At 38.5% G+C, this 19,030-nt stretch overlaps 1 protein-coding gene across 5 annotated transcripts in view; it reads right to left on the bottom strand.

Annotated features, from left to right (window-relative positions):
• STAG1 (STAG1 cohesin complex component) overlaps positions 1-19,030 on the bottom strand; it is a gene marked incomplete at its 3' end in the record, with an annotated part of 343,841 nt that overhangs the window by 260,085 nt on the left and 64,726 nt on the right. The window contains exon 1 of one of the 5 annotated variants that reach the window (XM_079794803.1): positions 7,569-10,239. The exons of the other annotated variants lie outside the window; for them this stretch is intronic. Of the gene's footprint in view, positions 1-7,568; positions 10,240-19,030 lie in introns of those variants that run through there. 5 annotated transcript variants of the gene reach the window in all.

Here is a 19,030-nt window from a genome sequence, read left to right on the forward strand (position 1 = left end):
ATAGAAGCAGACAATAAAGAGATACACATGACAAATTCAGATGATAAGTTATATGAGGTGATAAAAGTACCTCAAAGGTATGACTCTTAGAAAGACTTTCTAAGGGGCTGGGGGGTAAACATTTAAGCTAAGACTTGAAGGTTGTGCACGTGTAATAGTCAAGGTAGAAGGGGGGGGGGGGGGGACAGAGTGACTATTCCTGACAGCCGGGGAAGGTATTTGTTTGCTTAAGTGATATGGCCATGTGACAATGGTGCAGTTTACAATTTATAAGGCTTAACTTTGATGTGATTGTTAAAAATTTTTATTTACTTTAAAAGTCTTCTATCAAGCTTTGTACATCAAAATGTTAGGCACTTAACTTTTAATATTATGCAATTTCAATTTTAGAAAATTTACATTTGAATAGCCCATAATCACACCATATCAGTAAATCATGAGTTCAAAAGAACATTAAATTAGTAATTGAAGGCTAGGCCAACATAATGTGTTGTTATAATAAAAAAATACAGCTTATATAGTTGTATTTTTACTGTTTAATAAATACTGTGCTCCATAATTAGGAAAAATTAACTTGAGGGTAATAAAACTTTAACAGAAATTGAAAAACAGTCTACAGTATTCCCTCAATAGAAGGCTTTTCAGAATCCACTGACTATGAAATGTGGGTTGGAGCAGAAAGTTCCATAAAGTGTATGTGTAAGTCTTGGGACAATCATAACCATACCATTTCATCACTGCTTACTGGAACACCATGCTTGCCAGCTGCCCTAGGTAATCATCTTGATTAAATATATTCCAGTGAAACCTCTGATCAGGTTTCTCTCTTTATGTCTCTAGTGTTCCCTAATGCCATGCTCATTAGGTAATAAAGTACTTCAATCACTACCACTGAAGGTAGTGATTCTGGGAATCAGTGAAAGTGCAAAAACTATTGTACTGAGTACAAATTTCTAAAATATTTTCATTGCTATAGTTTATTATAATATAACACCTTGATCTGGTTTCAGACTATTATATTTAACTAGAAGCCCGGTGCATAAATTCATGCACGGGTAGGGTCTGGCCAGCTCGCCCCAATTGGGGCTGATCGGGCAGGCCAGCAGGGGGGAGGGGCCACAGGATGTCAGCAGGCTGACCCCCTGGTCGAACTCCCTGTTGAGGAGACAATTTGCATATTAGTCTTTTATAATATATGATGATTACCAGTTTGCTAGACTCATTTCTTATGTCTCAGTTCTTACAAACGTGCAGTATTTCTTCATGAGCTCTTTTTAAACATTAGGTATTCTGGAGACTACAACAAAACCTCTATTAACTAAAATCTGTAGAATATGAGTGATTCCATTTATGAAGTATCTAGGACAAAACACTTAAGCATATGAATGGCAAACCTAAAGTATACTAAAGTTTCCCTTGATTTCACTGCTCAGAGCTACACCTTTTATCTCTCCACCTCCAAATGTCTATAAGGGATATTCTTATGAGAGGTAGGTTTCAGTTGGGAAAATCTAGTGAAAAGGCTAAACATATAAAGGTGGGATTTGGGGGAACGTAAGCTACTATCTTTCTTCTGCTACCCACACCCCCATGCTCTATTATAGGTAAAACTAGAGGCCTGGTGCATGAAATTCGTGCATGGGGGGGGTTGCGTGTCCCTCAGCCCAGCCTACACCCTCTCCAATCTGAGACCCCTCAGGGGATGTGGCCTGATCCCTGTGGAATCGGGCCTGAACTGGCAATCGGACATCCCTCTCACAATCTGGGACTGCTGGCTCCCAACTGCTCGCCTGCCTGCCTGCCTGCCCCTAACCACTTCTGCCTGCCAGCCTGATCACCCCCTAACCACTCCCCTGTCAGCCTGATTGATGCCTAACTGCTCCCCTGGCGGCCCAGTCGCCCCCAACTGCCCTCTCCTGCTGACCTGGTCACCCCAAACTGCCCTCCCCTGCTGGCCTGGTCGCCCCCAACTGCCCTCCCCTGCTGACCTGATCGCCCACAACTACCCTCCCCTGTCGGCCATCTTTGACCACATGGGGGTGGCCATCTTGTGTGAGGGTGTGAGGGTCAATTTGCATATTACATCTTTTTATATAGGATTATATAGGGTGGTAAGTTTCAATGTCTTCAGCCCCAATTGCCAGTTCTCCACTCCACAACTCCAGTTCACCTATACCACCATTAGAGGCCCAATATATGAAATTTGTGCAAGAGTAGGCCTTCCTTCCCCCGGCTGCCAGAATCGGCTTCCCTCTGACACCCAGGACCCAGGCTTCCCTCTGGCCGCTGGCAGGCACCCAGGACCTGGGCTTCCCTCTGGAACCCAAGACCTGGGCTTCCCTCACAGCCCCGGCTTTGTCCAGAAGGTTGTCCGTAAGGACATCCGGTCTAATTAGCATATTACGCTTTTATTATTATAGATCATCCCTCTTCCTGCATTTCTGTAATCTCTTGACATTTCCAATGTCAGAGTCACAGAATGAAGTGATCTTTTCTTTCAAAATTTCCTAGAATAGTACCACCCATGCCATACATGGCACCAATTTACAAAATTGCCTTGTTTTATATTTCTACATTACTATTTTGAGCATAATGTTACAGGTCTGGGACATCTTCATATAGAAACATCTATGCCCGTGGTCTGCAAACTGCGGCTCGCGAGCCACATGCGGCTCTTTGGCCCCTTGAGTGTGGCTCTTCCACAAAATAAGACGGCCTGGGTGAGTCTATTTTAAGAAGTGGCATTAGAAGAAGTTTAAGTTTTAAAAATTTGGCTCTCAAAAGAAATTTCAATCGTTGTACTGTTGATATTTGGCTCTGCTGACTAATGAGTTTGCCGACCACTGTCCTAAACCATTATTCATTCCCACCCTCCACCTGTACACCACCCTCTACTATTACTCATCAGAGTTATCTACTCACTTCCTGACCACCTACCACTGCTCTTCACATTTGCTGAAGATGTTTGCATCGTGGTCAGATTTCTGCCCTACCATAAGCCCTACTATTATGGGCAATGTCTAAAACCCAAGTCTCACGATTATTGAACCTTTCAATTCCAAAGACCTTCACACACAGCCTTTGGATTGTACCAATTTTCACAGCCAACCTAACCTAATCTTCCAATACTCACAGCTCTCTCCTGCCCAAACTATCCTTATATTTGCTCCTCAATCACAGCTTAGCACTTACTCTTTACACTGTCTATCTGTCCTTTTATCATCTCCTTAGTAAATCTACATATGAATGATCTCCTAAACTACTTCCTCACCAACACTTTTTTATCACTGGTCATTCTGCAGGACCTGTCATACAAAAGTCTAAGCCTAAATAAAATTCCAAAAACTATCTTCTCTTAAATATCCAAGTTTTTATACTGTTAGATAAAGGATCACAGAGACATGAAAATTGATACCACTCTATCCAATTTCAGGTAGAATATTAATCCCACTAAAGTAATCCTTTTACATGTTATTTATTTTGGGCTCCCTCTCCCATTGTCTTCAACAAGTATTCTAAATTTTCACTAATCGAAGACCCTTTTGTATAGCCAACTTCCATCCTCCTTGAACTTCATTTAAACAAAGAGGTAACTAGTTATGAACTATCTACTCAATGTTTTGCCTCTCCCTCACTTATTCTTTGTCCTTCAATATTACCTCAGAAAATAAAGTGTCCTTTCTCTTGGTCCATCCTTGGTCCATATTTCATTCTCTACTAACTCTTTCCCTAAGTCTACAAACCACTAAAGTGCGCCGTCTATCACTTAAAACATAAAAAACTATAGCCCCTATCTTCACTAGGTACCACACTTCCTGTTTTTCTTCCTAGAAAAGCAACTTACATTCACTGTTGCCACCTCGCATCTCATTCCCTCCTCTAGTTTAAAAAATATATATTGCCCTAACCCGTTTGGCTCAGTGGATAGAGCGTCGGCCTGCAGACTGAAAGGTCCCAGGTTTGAATCCATTCAAGGGCATGTACCTTGGTTGTGGGCACATCCCCAGTAGGGGGCATACAGGAGGCAGCTGATCGATGTTTCTCTCTCATCGATGTTTCTAACTCTCTATCCCTCTCCCTTCCTCTCTGTAAAAAATCAATAAAGTATAAAATAATAATAATAAATTAAAAATATATATTATTTTAGCCCTAATTCTTTAAACTACTTTAAAAAAAACCACTAGGAAATATTCTATGGTATTATAAATTATTGAGGACTTAATATTCCTTAAAGTTATTATCTTTTACAGATACACACTAAAAGACTTACAAATGAACCCTGGCCGGTGTGGCTCAGGTGGTTTGATGAACCCTGGCCGGTGTGGCTCAGGTGGTTGGGCATTATCCCGTACAGCATTGAAAGGTTGCCAGTTCCATTCAGGTTAGGACACAGTCTGGGTTGTGGGCTCAATCTCCAGTAGGGGGCGTGCAGGAGGCAGCCAATCATTCTCTCACATCGCTCTCTGTGTCTCTCTCTCCCTCCCTCTGTCTCTAAAAGGTAATAAAAAATAAAATATTTATAGATTAAATTATGTATCAGGGAATTGCTTCAAATGAATAAAAGATTTGAGGTGTACAGATGAAACAAAATTAGCTATGAGCTTACAACTGTTGAAGATGGGAAATAGTTATATAGAGGTTCACTATACAAATGCATCTATTTTTGTTTATGCTTGGAATTTTCCTTAATAAGCTCATAATAATAAAAAACACAGATCTCTACATTCTAGTATCCCTTTCAACTAGACCATGGTTTTTAACAACCATAGAAGTCACTGAGACAGCGGGTTGGGGGAGTATTCCTCTCCCTGAAGCTCCAAAAAAACATTCCCCAATCCTTGTCTTCATGTAACAGTAAACTGCTTTAACCAATGGGTTGTGATGCAACTTTTAGGTATGTTAGGCAGTTTAAAAAGTTGTTGCTAATTTTTATTTTTGTTAATCCTCGCCTGAGGATATTTTTTCCATTGATTTTTAGAGTAAGTGGAAGGAAAGGGGAGAGACAGAGAGAGAAAAACATTGATGTGAGAGACACATGGACTTGTTGACTCCTGGACAAGCCCGACCAAGGGATCAGGGATCAAGCGTGCAACCAAGGTACATGCCCTGGACCGGAATCAAATCTGGGACGCTTCAGTCTGCACAGGCGCTCTGTCCACTGAGCAAAACCGGCTAGGGCTGTTGTTACTAATTTTTAAAGTACCTGATGGCTTTAAAATCTTTATTTCAGATCTGATTTTATTATTGCTTCCAATATACAATTTCTTAGCTGGAAAACTGAGACTTTAGTCAAGACATTCCTATCATATATTGAGCTTCCCTTCTCAACAGTGCCCCACTTCCCTGTCTTTTAAAAAAAAAATTGATTTAATAAAAATTATATCTTAAAATTATGTTTTCCTCCAAATCATTCACCTAACCTAATGGAATCACCTTGTCACCCAAGCTGGAAAATCAGAAACCCTGAGATCAGCCTTGATTCCCCCTTAAAATCTTGCCCATTTTAATAGTAAAATGCACAAGTAAAATGCTCCTTTCTAATCCTACTCACACTTCCCTTAATAAAGGCTCCCAATGTCCCCATGAATCTCAATAGTCCCTTAGTCTTCTTGCTTCCCTCAATGCAATCCTCCCCGATCCTATAGCCAGACTGGTGTATTTGAAATGTTAATTTAATCACATCAGATCCCTGTTTGAATCTTTCAAATAACTCCTTATTACTTCTAGGATAAAATTCAAATTCCTAAGCACAGTAGCAAAAATTCTTAATGATCTAGCTTCTCCCTAGCCTCACCTCCAATCTCTCCCTGACATTTTATATGTCACTGGTGGTATCAAACACTTTCTGTTTCACATCTTCACATCTTTGCTCATACTATTTCTTCCCTGAAATAGTCTATTCAGTTTTGATTGTTACATTAAAAGATTCAAGTTAGAGTAAATAAACACTTAATAAGGTAGCCAATAAAATGTAAAAAAAATGGTTCATTAAAAAGAAATAGAAAATAAAGATTCTAAAGTTCATAATAGCAATACAAAAATTAAAAAGCTATGTATATAAACTTATCAAAACATACACAGGATAAATATAAAAATAGTCAACTCTTCTGAAGTTCATTTTAAAAGACTTGACTAATGATTATCTCTGAAGAGTAAATTTATGGACAACTTTTATTCCTTACTTTTGTTCCTCTGTACTTACTATAAAACAAGTATTAATAGACATAAGAACTATAAGATTTTTTAAAAATATATTTGTATAGACCTATACAGGCAGGAATACACTGAGTGGCCAGATTATTATGACCACCTGACGTTTGTAGGCAAATTAGCCGTACACTGCATCGTATGGGATATGGAAGCTGAAGGCCTGTTCGAACACCTTTGCTGTCTGCAGTTACCAAGATAAAATGTCTCAAATTCGCACAGGAACACAAGGATTGGACAGTCGAGCACTGGAAAAAAAGTCATGTGGTCCGATGAATCATGTTTCCAGTTGCATCATGCAGATGGCAGAGTGAGAATTTCGCGGAAACAGCATAAAAGCATGCACCCCACATGCATGAGTACAACCCTTCAAGCTGGTGGGGGCAGTGTTATGGTTTGGGTCATGTTTTTCTGGCATGATTTCAGCCCTTTAATTCGTGTGAAACATCTGACTAGCACAACATACCTAAGTATCGTTGCTGATCAAGTTTATCCTATCATGTTGATGGCGTATCCCAATGGAGATGGCTTCTTCCAACAAGACAATGCGCCATGCCACGGTGCTCTTATTGTGCAGGAGTGGTTTCAAGAACATGAGGGAGACTTTACCTTGCTTAGGTGGCCCCCACAATCACCAGATCTCAATCCAATTGAGCATTTGTGGGACAAAGTTAAAAGAGCCATCAGGCAGCTGGTTCCACAACCATCAAATCTCACAGAACTGGACAGTGCTATTCATTAGACATGGTGTCAGATTCCTCGCATCACCTTTCAACATCTCATGGAGTCAATGCCAAGAAGAATCGCTGCAGTATTGAAGGCAAAAGGTGGCCCAACGAAGTACTGATGGGGTGGTCATAATAATCTGGCCACTCAGTGTAAATTACTATAAAGTTACAAACATATATACCTGCATTTAAATACCTAGAACCTAGCCAAATTGTGAAAGGCCTTCAATGTCAGTTCAGGAAAGCTAAGACTTTATCCGAAGAAGCTATCTATATATATAAAAGGCTAAGTGTCGGTCCATCCGACCAGTAGCTATGACGCACACTGACCACCAGGGGGTGGACACTCAGTGCAGTTGCTGCCATGACACGCACTGGCTATTTAAAAATAAACGGCACCAACACTCGACTTCCCCCAAGTGGAACACAGGCCCCGCCACCACCCTGGAGTGACACCCCACCAAATCGCAACCAATGTTGCCAAGACCCCACCGTGCAAAATGCGACCCACAGCCCAGCCCAGCCCAGAAACTGCTGTGGGCACCGGGTAATGATGTCACGTAGCAACGCCTGGCTTCCTCTCCCTATTGACTAGCCTTCTTGGAGTTTCTTCAGCCAAGAAACCCGACTTACTTTATAGCCAGGTGCAAACATTTTACAGTTTATCCAAATGTTTGTGAAGCATTTTCCTGTGCCTCATCTCATTTGATCCTCACAGAAGTCCTGGAGTAAGTAGATAGGAGGCTCAGTAGAATCCTATCTTCTTTTTCACTAGAAAGATGCAAACAGTGATATTAAAATACTTTTTCTAATTAATTTACTTTCAATGTGCACAAATCCGTGCACCGGGACACTAGTATTTTGTAAGTATTAATTTGAGGCAGGGTGTAGGAATGACTATAGGAATTAAAGCCTAAATATAAGCAAACTAATTACGAAGCTACTATAATAGTACTAGCAGGAGATGTTAAGAAACTCAACCAAGGTGCTAACAGCAGGCAAACAACACAAGAGATAAATTCAAGAAAAAAATATAAAGACCAAACTGGTAGTTCTTAGCAGTGAACTGAGTATGGTGGATTAAAAAAAGCCAATGAAAGTGACATATTTCAAAGTCCTCACATTAGAGAATGGTGGTAGGACATTATATATAAAAAAAGTAAGGATAAAGAATTGGGGGGGCTCTAGCCGGTTTGGCTCAGTGGATAGAGCGTCGACCCGCAACTGACGGGTGCTGGGTTCGATTCCAGTCAAGGGCATATACCCTGGTTGCAGGTTCCCTGGCCCTAGGGTGCGTGCAGGAGACAGCCAATCGAGTCTCTCTCACACACTGATGTTTCTCTCTGTGTCTCCCTCTCCCTTCCACTCTCTCTAAAAAATAAATGGAAAAATATCCTTAGGTGAGGATTAACAAAACAAACAAAAAAGAATTGGGGAAGGAAGCAACCCTTCCTCCCCCCTCCCCGCCCCCCGCCCGGGAAGGGTTAAGATAATGGCATCAGTTTTAGAACTGAGAGGTGACAGATCATTCTGTCAGAAATGTGCAACACAAAGACAGAAGTATCATGTAATATATAGGAAACTGGAAAACTGCATTTGGATTCAGGAAACACAGACTCTTGGTTTTGATATTTACTAACTTGTGACCTGGTAATTAAACTCTGATTTCTCATGCTAGATCAATATATTTTTAAAACTTTGCTTTCTCTCTCTTTATGGCAGATCAACCTTTTTACAAATAACCTTAAGCAGACCACCTATATAGAGATAATCATATACAGAATACCAGCATAAAAGGATTGAACCTAAGTTAATATGGGTAGAAAGTCTGGAGCCCTGCCCATTTGTCAATCGCACACCTTAGTGCCATATCTCCAATGGCCTCTGAGATACGTTCATAAAATCCTGAGCACTATGGAATCCGGGGGGAAGCTGAAGGGATGACGACACAGAATGGATAATCACTTATGATCACCTTCAATTCTAGCATTTTAGCAGAAGTTAACCTGAAGTCATTTGAATAATTCAGAAAAAAAAGGAAAAAGGATTCATAAATATACCCTTGTTTGACCAGGAAAATGTCACAGATAGAAGTGGAAAGCTCATGGGAAGGAAATTAAGGGTTGTCTGTGCGTAAGAGCAAAAAAAGATCTTACCAAGGGTAAGTAGATCTGACTTCATAAAAATTAAAACTTTGCACATAAAATAAAGGACAAAGGCACAGGAAAAATGGCTAATGCACTTGCAGAAAAATTCCTGATATCACTAGTGAAATACAAACATTATTTCATTATTGCTTTAAATGGCATTTCTTTGATCAAGTTACATTAAGCATTCTTCTCCCAAGAACATATTTTAAGTGTTAATATGCAATAATGGCAAGGTAAAATGAGATTGACTCATATTTCTGGTGTTACTCAAAGTTAAGAAACTTCAAACTCTTTCCATAAAGTTGGAAACACTGCAAAGTTGCCTACTATGATTACTTAACATAATAACAGTAAAGGTCCTGGCCAATGCTATAAAAAAGAAAAGAGAAAAGGGAGAGAAGAAGGAAGGAGAGCGGGAAGGGAGGGAGAGGAGTCAGAAAGGAAGATATAAAATCCTAACATATATATAAAAAGACGGGTACATAACAACCAAAGGCTCAACCAACCAGAAGTCAGTCCTGCAGTCAGCGCTGGGTTGCCGTGGCGACCCAGCACTGACTGCTGAGGGGGCTGCAAATCAGGCCTGGAGAGAGGCCTGAAGAGAGAAGCAGGGTCTGATCTGTAGCCTCTGTGGCAGCTGTTGATCAGCACTTGCCTCTCTTTTCTCTCCGGGCCTGGCCAGCAGCCGCACCTCCATTTCTCTCCAGGCCTCCACAGGGGCTGCTGATCAGCCCCGTCTTTCTGATCAGGCCCTGTTGATAGGCCCAGAGATGCTGACTGGCACAGAAACCGACCAATCAGAACCAAACCTGGGTGAACTGTGAGGAGCCAATGGCTGCCTAGGAGGCGGAGCTTTGGACGCTGACTGGCATAGAAACTGACCAATCAGAACCAAGTTGGCCGGCAGAGGAGGGTAGTTAAGGGCCATCAGGCTGGCAGGGGAGGGAAATTGGGGGTGAGATCAGGCCGGTAGGGGAGGGAAATTGGGGGTGAGATCATGCCGGTAGGGGAGGGCAGTTGGGGGCGAGATCAGGCCGGCAGGGGAGGGCAGTTGGGGGTGACCAGGCCAGCAGGGGAGCGGTTAGGGGGTGATCAGGCTGGCAGGCAGAAGCGGTTAGGGGCAATCAGGCAGGCAGGCAGGCAGGCAGGCAGGCAGGAGAGCGGTTAGGAGCCATCAGTCCTGGATTGTTAGAGGGATGTCCGACTGCCGGATGTCCCACAGGGATCAGGCCTAAACCGGCAATCAGACATCCCCCAAGGGGTCACAGATTGGAGAGGGTGCAGGCAGGCTGAATTTCGTGCACCAGGCCTCTAGTCATCTACATAGAAAAATAATCAGAATCTACCGATAGACTCTGAGAACTAAAGAGTTCAGCAGGATAGCCAGATACAAGGGCAACAGAAAAATCCTAACACTTCCCTCCAATAGCAATAACTAATCAGAAAATAAACAGCATTCACAATGGAAACCAAAACCATATATCTAAAAAGGGTTTTTCAACTTCAGCATTATTCACATACAGGGCTGAATAATTCTTTGGTGTGGGGCTAGTCTGTGCATTGTAGGATGTTTAGCAGCAGTCCTGGCCTTTACCCACTAGATTCAGTAGATTTCTCAAACTGTCACAACTAAATGTCTCCAGACAATGCAAATGGTCCTAGGGGGACAAAATTGTCCCTGATTAAGAACTAGCGATCAAGAATAAGTATATGAAAAAACAAAAGAAAGTCTAATTTTATTAAAATACATGAAAAGTTTTTATCAATGGAGAGCCATTCCATGCTCTTGGAGGGGCAACTTAGGATGTGATTTCTCTCTCATGTATCAATTCAGTGCAATTCTATTCTAATTGTAGCTGTGTGTTTGTTTTTTTTATTTGTTTTTTTGTTTTTAACTTTGTTAACAGTAACCCACTTATATAGCATTTACTATAGGCCAGCCACTATTTTTTAACACTATACACAAATCCACAAATTTAACCCTCACAAGGGCAGAAAACTTCTCTTAACTTCATTTTACAAAATACAAAATAAAGCATCCAGTGGTTAAGCAAGTCCAGGATCACCTTATTACTAGACAATAGGGCCAGAATTCAACCCTAAGCTGACTGGATCCAGAATACACATGCTCTTAACCACTTCATTATCCCACCTGTCAAAACACTGCAGAGGTAAAACCCTGGAAAGATTGGAAGAGGAATGCCTGGAAAACAATTACACTCCTAGAACTTGGAGGTAGTCAGCTAGATGAAAAAAAATCTGGCTACCTTTCTTACTAATTCTGATAGGAATAACCATACTGGTTATTGGGATTTATCTAGTGGAGATACAGGTATTCTCATGTTCTTCCGGTGGAGGATACAGACTGATGCAACTATTTGGAAGAACAACCTGGCAGTATTTAGTGCAATGGGTCTAAGCATAGCTAACTCAGGCATCCAACTCTTGAATACATATCCATAAGTGGGACATATAAGAGGATGCTCTTTTTAGTATTGCTTGTGATAGCAGAAAGCTAGGGGAATCACGGTATACATAACTGCACTGAAGTAATGATTTAGTGAAACATGGAAGATGCATACTATGTAATACTAAGAAACCATTAGTAGATTAAATAGACAAGACAGGCATAAAACAACATGAACAGAACTTCTGCATACAAATAAATGTGTGTGTGTGTGTGTGTGTGTGTGTGTGTGTGTGTGTATCTCAAGGATGTTAAATGAATAACTACAGTATGAGAGGAAAGAATAAATAATGCAGATATAAAAGGAAATAAATAAGATGAAAGCAAGACTAATAATAACCATGAACTGAGGAAAGGAATAATTCACTCTGCATTTGAGTTCCAGCAAGTAAACTTAAAATAATTTCAAAGTCAATAATATTACAAATTTTTCTAGAAAGCAACAAATACATATCAAGACCTTTAAAATATCAATACTTTTTGATTCAGCAATTCCTATTCTTGAATGTTCTTAAATAAGAAACTGTGAATATATTTACAGGTAAAGGTGTCCACTTGTACTGAACTATTTATAATAGCAAAACAACAACAACAACAACCTGAAGACAATTTAATGGCGTACAAATGGAGAATAGTTGCTTGTATAATGTTTTATGTACCATTAAAATAAATGTTTGTAAAAAATTAAACATCAGCCAATTATGATATAGAAAGAAAAACATATAACTGATGACTCCCTCTCTATATATTTTATCTACACTTATGCACAAAAGAATATTGAAAAGAAAATGCTTAAAAGTAAAATTTTAATAGTGGCCATAAATGAGTTACATATTTATATGTGATTTCCCATAATTTTCTTTATATTTCCTGGTATAAAATACAAAATGGGAATGTTATTAATAATTACATTAGGTAACAGAATAATCCAGTACTACCAAAACTGCCCCAGGCAGACCAGGACCTATGTCACTAGGTCACATGGACACTCATTTAAAAAAAAAATAGCTTAATTTCCAAATGTCATACTGATAATGGACATACAGTTTTTAGAGTTTAGAAGACATTATTAAATTTCTTAAGTGTTTGTCAAAAAAATTATTGGGGGTACCCTACATTTTTATGTAACCTATTATAAAAAGTTTTTCTTTAATATCTCAAAGTATTTCCTTAATAAAGAAAATAATAATGCAAAGGTAATTTAGGGTGTCAGTACTGATTAATTTTTATCATGTTATTTTTGCTAGCAAAATAAGAAAAATTTAATACAACTATACATACTAACATAGCTGTAACTTATTTAGTGTAGCAATCTGACACTACTATCATAATCAATAATATTTTTACAACTCTGACATAAAGTAGAAACAGCAGATACTTAAAATAAGCTACATGTATGTCTTAGACCTATTTCCTACACTAGCTGAACCAGCTGACTTGATTTTACAAAGTGAAATCACTTCCAAGGTGTTATTAACTTGCTGTATCACATATTATATCTGAATTTCAAATTCCTTAATTTTACTCTACTTACATTTGGTATTTAACTGCCAAAATTAGTAAAACTGCCCTCATTCTAGCATCATAGTTACAAAAGAAGTGGTAGGTAGACACTGATGAAAACCCCATCATTTCAAAACAGATCATTGTGACATTTTTATATGGCTTTATTAATTTTTATTATGGTAGTTCCAGTTCTTAAACTTGATTTTACTTACTTCACAGTCCTTAAAATCCAAAGTACACATCACCACCTCCCTTTTCATGCCTTTCACATGCCCTTAAGACAATTAGGTCAGGTTTATGGGACTACCTTAAGAATTCAAGTGAGAGCAGACTCTAACTCACGTAACCACAGTTAGACATTCCTGGTTTTATCCATTCTTTCTGACCCTGCACAATTAACAACCTGCCCATGTCTCAATCTAATAAACTCCTCTAGGTAGGTGCTACAGAGGATAGAATACAGAATGCAACTGTTAGCTGTGAGAGTGTTTCTTTAAACAATAGTAAAATGAGAAAGAGTATCATTAAAAAGCTTCCAACAGTCTTAAAAGGGTTTAGATAATTATTTTTTCCAAAAATTTGTCCTGTCTCACTTTTATTATTCATAAAACTATCCCCCAGTGAAACTGTGTAACAGCAATATAAGTGTTAAATTTTTGTGTGCTGTTCTGTTAAACTTCAAGGTTTGAGAGTATTCCTTCAAAACCCTCTTTCATTTGCTCAATTCTCTTCTCAAGCATATTAGACTCCATTAACAGCCAATCATGTAAGCTGAGCTGCAAGTGACCTGAGAGTTGCCATAGCAACAGCTGCTTTCTGAAATACGTGTTATGCATTTTAAAAGCTCACAGAGAAGATACTACATCTATCAATTAACAACCAAAGCTCAATACAGCATATTACCCAAATGAAACTAAAAACTCAACTACCTTAACAGGGCAACTACCATTGCAACAAAAGGGATATTTGATTTTCTTGAACCAAAATGCTATTTTAATTTTTAATTTCAAAATCAAGCCTATAATTAATAACACATAATAGTTGCATACCATTTAGTAACACACAAAATTGCTACAGTGAAGGAAAGAAGAATCAGGACTACATTTAGCAATGGACCATTAGGATAAAGAATGATTATATGTTGTAATGAACTGCTAAATTTTCATATACAATTTTACTAATGAAAAAGTTGGGCCTAAATGTGGTAGACTAAAACGTTTCGCACACACATGGTGTGTGGGGTGTATGTGCGTGCATGACACCTCCTTCATAGATAATGAAAAGATATGCAGGCAAGTAGTAAACACAAAAGACATTCTACTGTTTTCAAGAAAAAAATCATTCTTTCGGCAATTCATCAGAAATAGACAACTCTTCTTCAAAGGCTATCCTGAGGAAGTGCCTTCTCATAAAGAGATGCAGAGCTAGCCAGCATTAAGCAATGAAGTCATCTGAACAGTGTGCAATTCTGCAATAAGAAACATTAAAAAACAAACCTGTCTCTGAAAAATAACTTCAAAATTGATAATGAATGTCCATGATTAAAGGAAAAGAGTAAACAAAACTTAGCAAAATCTATTTCTAAAACTATACTCAAACATGTAATTCATGTAAATAAACAGAATGCATAAAAAGTATTGTTCAAGCCCTGGCCAGTGCTGCTAAACAGTTAGAGCACTGGCCCATGCACCAAAGGGTCTTGGGTTCAATTCTCAGTCAAGGAAACCTGGGTTGCAGGTTTGATCCACAGCCCCGGTTGGGGCAGTGCAGGAGGCATGTGTTTCTCTCACATTGATGTTTCTCTCTCTCCCGCTCCCCCACCAACCTCCCCCCCCCCCCCCCCCGCCCCGCTCCGTTCTCTCTCCTCCCCCCTCCCTTCCACTCTCTCTAAAACAGCAATGGAAAAAATAACCTCCCCTGAGGATTAAAAAATAAATAAAAATTTTAAGAAGTATTATTCAAGTGTTTTTTAATCAGGGAAAAAAATAGCTACAAATAGGATAACTAGATAAAATACACTGAAATTACTAATAAACATACTCCAATACTCAAAAACTGGGAAAACATTTTGAGCAACATATTCTAAAAAAAAAAAAATTATATATATATAAACTGTAACGTAAGATTCTGTTTTGTACATATTCTAACTTTAAATTTTGTACTTCAAAGGGAGGATTCTTAAAAACTGGGGACTAAATACTATTAATTTCTATGGCAGATATTCAGAAAGTAAGGTATAATAAGAATGAAAGCAAAAATTTTTAATGGCTATTTAGTGAGAGAACTAGCAACAAGTCACCACAGCAATGACTACATGCGGCCCCAGAACAACCCTAGAAGGACCAATGATTGAAGTATTATTATATTAATGAAATATTCATTATTCCTTTGTCCCAAATGCTATTCCATCTCTAAGTAGTGGAAAATGTAGTACATTTCTCCTTTTAACATAAAAATCTCACCCTTTATTTCAACCCTGTATTTCTTATACTTACACAAACTCTGAACATAATCAAACATTGAATAAAAAAGTCTAACAGATATTACTGCTACTAACAGCTAAGTACTTCTAAGAAATTTATATGTGTTAACTTACGGGATCTTCACCATATCTCTAATAATCCTTACTTAACAGATGGTGAAACTGACTAACACAAAAGTTTAGTAACTTACCCAAACTCACACAGCCAGTAAGCTGTGGAATCAATGTTCTAAACCAGACAGACTGACTCTATATCCCTTACCTTTAAACATTATCCACAAAGCCCATGAAAGTGACTACAACCTTTTATCCCTACAAACTGATGTTTCTCCAGTTGCCTCTCACCTCTTCTCTCCTTAGTTTAGCTAACTCATTATTAGCTATGCTAATCTCCCAGCTTAATAATTCCAGGAAATAATTAGCTATTTTAAAATAAAAATCAAGTAGGTTGAAAACAAACAAAAAATGAGCAACTGACTCAACTATGAAGCCTAATAAAATTATCTAAGAGGATAAAATATACACAAAGTGAGCAAAGTAGGTTTACAATTACAAATAAAGTTTAATTTTATATTATTTATTAATTATTGTGTTTATTTATGTTACAACTGTAAGCCTACTTTTTGCCCACCCTGTATGTGATTTTTTTAAGCAAAAAGACATAAATGTATAGATGAGTATGGTTATGATGATGATATACACAAATAAATTATTTAATGCTTACTACATGCCTACTGGTCTAAGACCTTTCTTTATATTCTCTAACATTTAATTCTCACAACAACCCTATGAAGTACATAAAACAGGTCCTCTCCTCAAATAATGTTGTTTTGTTCAATGTTGTTTCATTATCATGTTGATGAGAAGAAAAAAAAAATCAATTTCTGGCCTGGGCCAACTGTCAGTGCAAAGTTTGCACGTTCTCCTCATGTCCAAATTGGTTTTCTACAGTGCTCCGGTTTCCTCCCACATACCAACGATGTGTAAGTTAGGTTAATTTGCATGTCTAAACAGTCTCAGCATGAGTGACTGTGAGTGTGTATGTTAGTTCACCCTATGATGGAATGGTATCCTGTCCAGCATTGATTCCCACCTTGCTCCCTGAGCTGCCGGAATAGGCTCCGGCCACCCAAGACCCTGAACTGGAAGAGTGGGTTGGAAAATAATGATCTTACTTGTTTATATTAATCTTTCTTAAATTAGCTCACATTTATTTCAATGTTTAATATTTTAAGTGTTTTGGGATCTTTATTTAGAAGTTTGGAAATGTTTCTGTGACTGGAAATATGCTATAGTAACTTAACTCTTGTTTATACCAATCTATGGTAAAATAGGTTTTCATTATAGTACATAATTTCATTTAAAGTCACAGTTTCCAAGAACCTACTGATGATATTAAGTGAGGATTACTGTACTATCTCTACTTTAGAATAAGCAAACAGGTACACAGCTAATAAGTGGCAGAAATGAAATTCTAAAACCTGACAACTTCAAAGATAGCTTCATTCTTAACCATAATCAAACTAATTATAATTACCACCGGTGAAAAGGGAAATTCAAGATTTTACAAGTAACTAGATACATCACACAGCCAGTCAACATGTTATAATCATTTCTAAAAATGATCATGGTTGCCCTGACCAGGTGGCTCGGTGGGTTGGAGCATTATCCCGTACACTAAAAGGTTGCAGGTTCAATTTTTGGTCAGAGAACATAACTAGGTTTCGGGTTCAATTCCTGGTCAGGACATGTATGGGAGGCAAGGGATCTATGTTTCTCTCTCACATCAATGCCTATCTATCAAATCAATTTAAAAAACAAAGCATATCTTCAGGTGAGGAATAAAACAAATAAAAAAAATAGTCATGGCTATGTATGCAGATTTAGCAAGAACAAACTTTTAGAAAAACTGGTAAACACCAAAATATAACACTTTAGGACTGCTAACTATAGGATTTCCAATTGAAGATGGCAGACTGAGCAAACAAATGTGCCTTTTCTCCTTGTTAGAAACTTGTTTTGTTTTTAAACAAACTCACAAAGAAAATAAATCAAATAAAAAATGCTTTCGAGAAAAAGCATTCATCATCAAATCAAAGATTTTGGGTGACAACTAGAAAATATAAGAACAAATGAGATCAGATTAAGAAAGAGTGAGCAAAGGAAACTGCAACCAAGATACCAGTTTGGGTATTCCTAAGGAAGGCATAGAGAGGATCCAAACTTAAAATAAACAAAGAACAGGAAGTGTTGGTGGGATATCATCAAGGATATAAATCAGTAAGTCAGTAATTAAAGAATTGCATTCCAAATGACATAGCCAACTAGGCCTCTCCATCTCTCCCTGATCAGAGAGAGAGCTGAGAGCAATGGCTGTCAACATCAGGATTAAATACACATGCTAGTCTAAAGTGTTCTTCAATGTTTGAAACAATTTTGATGGGTTACAACTAGCAATTTTCAATGATCTAGAAAATATAAAGTGAGGTATTTACTGTCTCATGGAACTTTTGCTTGGTTATATATTTATAAACTTGTGTGTGTGTGTGCATAAACTAGGCTGCAATACAGAACATCTTATACTGCACTATGGATCAGTTTTGAAAGTTGAAAACTAGTGCTCCAAATAAAGTGTGCAGATCTATGGATAACTCCTAGGGTGGTTGTTGAGGCCTAAAAGAAAAGCAGAGCAGCACTTGAGATACTAAAGCATTCCACTCCCCAGATAAGCCATAATTAGTTTGGCAACTGTGGGTACTTAACAGCCTGTCTCCTCCTCAATCATACACGTTAAAGCACCATTTCTCTACCTTTCTTTCCATTAACAACCCCCACCCAAGTAACATTTTTAGATATTTTCCTCTTAATCACCCCGTTCCCCATGAATTTTAGTACCATACATATACTGTATATATCTGTGGCTTATACATAAAAAGGGCCACTTCTTTTTTTACCCCCCTAACCAATTTTTACCCCTTTGAGAATGCATTCCTTGGAGTAAATAAGCCTACCACATGCCACAGTCTAAGGGAAGACCTATAAATGGAACAAACTTGTAGCAGAAAACCTCATTCCAGTTACCTAAACTGACCAATTTACTCTTTTTTTTTTTTTCATGAGTATGGATAAACAACCAAGAATTACCAAATCTGAATTAAAACAACAAAAATAACCAAAGAGAGCGTCACTGGTGTGGTTTAGTGGTTGAGCATCTACCCATGAACCAGAATGTTGCCGGTTAGATTGCTGGTCAGGGCACATGCCTGGGTTGCAGGCTCGATCCCAGATGGGGCAGCAATCCCAAGTGGGGCAGCATGCAGGAGGTGGCCAATCATTTCTCTCTTATTCCTCTATCCCTCTCTCTCTAAAATCAATTTACCACCCCCCCCCCCAAAAAAAAAACACAAACCAAAACAACCAACAACAACAAAGAGAGAATAGAGGGTAAAGCTGCCAACTACAGAGGATTATTCCCAGGCCCTGAAATTTG

This window comes from Cnephaeus nilssonii (genome assembly GCF_951640355.1).
Source record: "Cnephaeus nilssonii genome assembly, chromosome: 17".
Classification (NCBI taxonomy): domain Eukaryota; kingdom Metazoa; phylum Chordata; class Mammalia; order Chiroptera; family Vespertilionidae; genus Cnephaeus; species Cnephaeus nilssonii.